Genomic DNA, 6,447 nt, shown 5'->3' on the forward strand with positions numbered 1-6,447 from the left:
CGGCCGGAAGCGGCCCGAAGCAGCCCGAGGCGAGCGCGAGGCTGCCCCCTGGTGGCCGCACAATGGACGCCCGCGACAGCGTAGGAACTCTCACCCAGCCTCTGGCTCTGGCTTCCGCTCTCCAAATGCATGCCAGGATGCAACAACCGGGTTGAGTCTGGGGCTGGGAACCTCAGAGGGCTGCTTGGTGATCTCCACTCTTTGCAAAGCGGTGCTTGCCAAAGGGTGGTCCTCAGAACAGCAGCATGAGCAAATGTCCGGTACTATTGATGCGTCTCGACTTGAAAACTACATGTAAAGATGATTTGGGGACTTGGACCTGAGACAGAAAGCTGAACTTCACAGATTTCCAGGTCCAAACCTCAAGCTGGATATTTAAGTGATGTAAAAGGCTAGAAAAATCTCAACATGCCACACTAGTATCTGTACTTGATATGAAACGAGAGGGGTAGGGTTTCGAAATAGAAAATCAGACCTAACACTACCTAATTAGTTGTTTGTTTTGAGGGGGCCAGCCTGTCCTAATAACTCAATTAAGAACTAGACCTCGTCTCCAGGACCCTAACTATTTAAAATACATGTATCATCTATTTCTGATCTACTTTCCAGGTTTGAAATCAAGACAATATGGCATGCGGATTTAAAAAAACCCATCTGTGCTTATTATCCAAACAATGAGTGTTAACTCCAAGCATGCTGAAGGACCTGGGTTCGATCGATCTGGGAAGCACCAGAGGGGTGGGGCAAAAAAAAAAACAAAACAAAAAACCAAAAAAAACCAAAACGCTCTATAAGCCACCTTTGTCTCCCAGAATGACGTGGTGCAGGGGTGGGGTACTGGTGGTGGAGCACTCAAAGACCAGGGATGATAGCTACCCTTGGAGCTGGACTTAGAAGTAAGTGTGAGCCACCTGATATGCGTGCCAGGAACCAAACTCAGGTTCTCTACAAGAGCAACACATGTTCTTTACTGCGGAGCCATCTCTCTAGTACCAAGAATGTTTATAGTAGAAAATATACCTGTATGTATAACAGTAAGAGTTTCAGAAGTAAATTATATGCATTATATCTTAAAGCCATTAAAAACACTGCTTGGGGGCTGGAGAGATGGCTCAGAGGTTAAGAGCACTGCTTGTTCTTCCAAAGGTCCTGAGTTCAATTCCCAGCAACCACATGGTGGCTTACAACCATCTGTAATGAGGTCTGGTGCCCTCTTCTGGCCTGCAGGGATATGTGCAGACAGAACACTGTATACATAATAAATAAATAAATTTAAAAAAAAAAAACACTGCTTGATGAATACAGGGTTTCAGTTTGAGAAGATGAAAAAAGTCTGGTGATGATTGGAGGTGATGGTTGCCTAACAGTGTGAAATATACTGGAAATATGCACTTGAAAATTACTAAAATAGGGGCTGAAGAGATGGCTCCGTTGTTAAGAGCATTGACTGTTCTTCCAGAAGACCTGGGTTCCCGTCACCCACGTGGCAGCTCCAACCATCTGTAACTCAGTTCCAGAGGATCTGACCTCTGACAGTACTGCACACATGTGATACAGGCAAGGCGCCCATACACATAAAATTCAAAACCTTTTACAAAATGCCTAAGATCATAGGGTGTGTTATGTATAGTCTGCTATAATAAAAAATGATGCTGTAGGGGCCTGTGAGATGGCCAGCAGGTAAGGGTGCTTGCCACCAAGCCTGACAATCTAAGTTCAATCCCTAGGAGCCACATGGTGTAAGGGGAGAAAGGATTCTCACAAGTTGTCCTTTGATCTCCATATGCACATGCATGGATACACACACACATACCCAATACATGTAATATTAAAAGTTGATTTTTATGTATTGACATGAAGAGATGCTCATAACATATGGGTGTAGTGGTTTTAATGTTAGGTATCTCCCATAGGCTCCCATGTTTCAATGGTCCTTTGGGGGTGAGACTGTTTTGGAAATGGAGCCCCGCTGGAGGATGTGAGGCTTTATAAAGAGGCCTCACTTCCTGTTCACTCTCTGCTCCCTGAGTACAGGTGCCTATCTCCTGTGCCTGCCACCATCCTTCCCCTGCCAGCTGCTGCATCTTCTTGAAATGATGGCCTGTATCGCACTGGAAGAGTAAGCCAAAATAACAAACCTTTCTCCCTTAAGTTGCTTTTGTCAGGGTATTTTATCACAGCAACAGGAAAGTAACAAAGTAAACAAAGTTAAGGGTGGGGAAGCAATCCCATGCTTTAAAAAATGTATTTAATGTTGTGGTAGTGGGGAGTTGAACCCAGGGCCTCATGCTACTCTTACGAAGTGGAAGCCAATAAACCAGAGATTTCAAGAAGAAAGGACGGGGGAGGGGACTTTCCAGAAAGATGGAGCTGACACCTGCAACTTCTCCTGCAAAGCGCAGCTTCAAGGTCAAAACAGAATCAATGCCACAGCTGTTTGTGGTGGATCAAGGAAGGCCAGAATTTGACACAGCACAAACCTGGTCAGGATATGTCTTTGTTCTGTTTTCTTCTGGCCTGAACTCCGTATGGCTCTAAACCTGGAACTCTTCTGGCTAAGCATAGGGCAGAAGGGGGCTGGAGAGATGGCTCAGAGGTTAAGAGCACTGGCTGCTCTTCCAGAGGTCCTGAGTTCAATTCCCAGCAACCACATGGAGGCTCACAGCCATCTGTAATGAGATCTGGTGCCCTCTTCAGGTCAGGGGTGCAGGCATACATGCAGGCAGAACACTGTATCCATTAAAAAAAAAAAAAAAAAAAAAAAAAAAAAAAAAAAAAAAAAAAAAAAAAAAAAAAAAAAAAAAAAAGGCATGGAACAGGAAGGAAAATCCCTAAGTCAGGAGAGGGAGGGAACCCCACATTTGTTCTGCCTTTTCCTTACCAGCCACCTGCAGCCACTTACATCCCAGCAGCCAACCAAAAGCTGGAGCCAGAACCACCAGCTAGAGCCTTCCTTTCTACCCAGGGTAACTTGGACTCCCAAGAAGCCCAAACCAGCCTCCCCGCACCCCATGCCCGCCCTGCTGCATTGCTGTGGCACAACTGTGGAGATGGTCTCGTGTTTGCTTTTACGTGGAGATTTGTCTTTATTCTTGGGGACACATGTATACAGTGAGTTAAGGTCACATCCTCCCCCACTTCTCTTCTCCACCCCTCCCACCTTCCCGACATGCCCCCTCCCAACTCCAGGTCTTTTTTCTTCTCCTGTTTTCATAGACCGCTGGCTTCACCCTCAGAAAAGATTCTCCCTCCGAAACAATTATCAACTGGCAACTGCTCCTCAGTGAGGGGATGGGCCAAGAAAGCACCCCCGAATCTATGCTGGAATTTTCGTCGGCTTGGTCTTGTGCTGTGAGTTCATGAGGGCAACAGCTATGGCATGTCCAGAAGACAGCATCCCACAGCACTCCCCCATCCTCTGGCTCTTACATTCTTCCTGCCTCCTCTTCCTCTGCCAGGGTGCACGTGTGCACAGTAAAGATGCCTCATTTAGGGGTGAGCACTCAGCCTCTACTCAGCACTTTGTGCTGGGCTGGCTGCATTGACTGCTTCTTGATGGTGAAACTAGAATCTGGGTCTCTGGCCCGAGAACTGAGATGGGTTCTCCGTGAAAACAAGAAGTACTGGATGTGCTGGGTGTGGTGGTACTTGCCTTTAACCCCAGCACTCAGAGGCTGACTGACCTGCACGTGAGACATCTGATTCCAATCAGCATAAGCCACTTTGAGAACGAGGCTAATGATGAGTGTTTGGACTCATGTCCAAACTAAAGCTGAATGAGGCGCTCATGAAACTCTTGAAACAAACATTAAAATTCAGATTACCAGTAAGGGGCTGTAAGGATGGTTCAGCAGTTACTGTTCTTGCAGAGGACCTGAGTTTGAGTCCCAGCACCCATCCTGGGTCACAATGCCTAGCTCTGGGGGAATCCCAGGCCTCTGGCTTCTGTGGGTACCAGCACTCATATGTACATACCCACACATGTAATTAAAGATAATAAATCTTTTTAACAAATGAAATTCCCAGTAAAGAAACGTAGGAAGTTGAGAGACAAACACAGATGTAAGAGCAGAGTGGAGAGGGCAGGAGCAGTGATTATGAAGACAGACTAACAGAGGCAGCCCCTCTGCTCATGAGAGGCAGGGTCTGGCTGTCTCTTAGCCTCTGGAATGCTGGAATGACAGACATGTATCAATATGCCTGGCTGTTTTTGTCAAGGCAGAATCTCACTTGGTTGCCTAGATTGACAATGGACTTGTCGTAAACCCCTGCATTCAGGCATCACAGGTACATGCTGCTACACCTGGCACATTATGCTTCTTACACAGTCGCAAAGAGCTTTGTTGAGTCAGCAGCCCCCCCCCCCCAAAAATGTTGGGTCATTGATGGTAATTTCTGATAATAAATATTCTTATACATCCTAGTTTCTCATACTGTATAAAACTCTTATAGTCTAGAATTTCTCTAGACTGGTTTGCTTTTGTTCTTTCAGGGGATAAAGCTTGCTATGTGGCCTGGCTGGCCTGCAACTCAATATGGAGACCAGATTGGTCTTGAACTCACTGAGATCTGCCTGCCTCTGCCTCCTAAATGCTGTTATTAAAGGCAGGCACCACCATAACTGACATTGAGGCTGTGTTTTATTGTTTTTATTATCTATGATTGATATAAAAATGTATTATATAGAAATGATAGGATAAAAATGTAGATTATTGAATCTACTCTAAAAAAGAGAGATATAGAAATGATAGCATAAAAGGGTAAATTACTGAATCTACTCTGAAAAAAAAAAGGGGGAGAATATGGATATAAGATAAAAAGGTAGATTATTGAATCCACTTTTAAAAAGCAACTACTAGTTTTAAATATTTACATTGGATTGGATTTTTGTATATTGTATACAAATTATGTACATTGATACAAATTGTGATTTTGTTAGAAAAAAAATGTACATATATTTCTAATCTTGTTCAAGGTATTTTACCTATACAGTTCATTTAACAATGTAATGCAATTTTCTCATCTTTGAAAGTTATTACCAACTATTTAGGACATAAAGAAATGCAGGTTAGTAGTTAGTCACCTATTACAATCAAACTTGTAGTTAAGTATGTTTTCAAGGTCAAACAGATGTATTTTAGATAGACAGGTCATCTTCAGAGATCTATAGAATATGGCATTTAAGATGTTTTAATAACATAGGTTATTTTTTTTTTTCATGACTATGAGACATGTCTGCTCCTGGCAGCACCAATCTACCTCAGAGAAGATGATGGGCATCGAAGAAACTCCTTATGGAGTTTACTTTCTTTATGGCAAGTTAGCCACTGGGCGAGAAAGTGCCCTTGTCTCAACTGCTGACAGTGTGCTATCCAAATGGACAAGCAGAACACAAAACAAAGGACTGCTGAACCTTGCCAAGACAAGGTAGGAAGGCCCTTCAGAAAATTCTGCTTCACAGATAAGTCTGAGAGCTGCTAGGCCTGTAGGCCAAAGATGGATGCCCCAACATTGCAGAGGAACCTTGGGTGACTATCCAGGCAGCCGGCTGTCTCTGTCACTTATCACATTTTTTGGAAGTTGCTTGTTTGCATTTCCTGCTTTCTCAGTCAATACTATTTCCTTCTCAGGTCTCTGAAGTGTTTGAAGATGATTTGTCTATCTAAAATACATCTGTTTGACCTTGAAAACATACCTGACTACAAGTTTGATTGTAATAGGTGACTATTAACCTGCATTTCTTTATATCCTAATTAGTTGGTAACATTAACTTTCAAGGACTAGAAAATTGCATTACATTGTTAAATGAACTGTACAGGCACAATACCTCGAACAAGATTAGAAATATATGAACAGTTTTTTCTAACAAAATCAATCTCAAATTTGTATCAATATACATAATTTGTATATAATATACAAAAATCCACTCCAATGTAAATATTTAAAACTAGTGGTTGCTTTTTAAAAGTAGATTCAATAATCTACCTTTTTATCTTATCATATGATGTTGCTGAAAAATACAGATAAGGTATTTTAGGTGAATTTCAAATACAAAACTAGAGATTTGGGAGACCTACAAGTGACAAATAATGATGTAACATGTTAAAAAATTGAATGTTAATAACGCTGTAATGTATTTTCTGTACTGGAAGTATTTCCCAAGTTCATGTGGAGAAAACTCTTCACGGTAATCTCCTTAGCTGTGGTTTGGTGTTCTAACACTGAAATCCTTTATGGACTGCTGCTGGAGCTAAAGACCTAGTCCAAGCCAGTCTAAGGCCTTTCCAGCAGGTGGCCTCAACGGCAGAGACAAAAATCCGAGGAAGTACATTTTCAGAGCCTTTGAAGTCCATTTCTACCTATACTGCAAGTTCTCCCCACTCCAAGTGTTAGCTCAGTCTTTGATTTGCTGCCACATGGCAGGTATGCTTCCGAAGAAGGTGGCAC

Source organism: Peromyscus eremicus, chromosome 17, assembly GCF_949786415.1.
Source record: "Peromyscus eremicus chromosome 17, PerEre_H2_v1, whole genome shotgun sequence".
NCBI lineage: Eukaryota > Metazoa > Chordata > Mammalia > Rodentia > Cricetidae > Peromyscus > Peromyscus eremicus.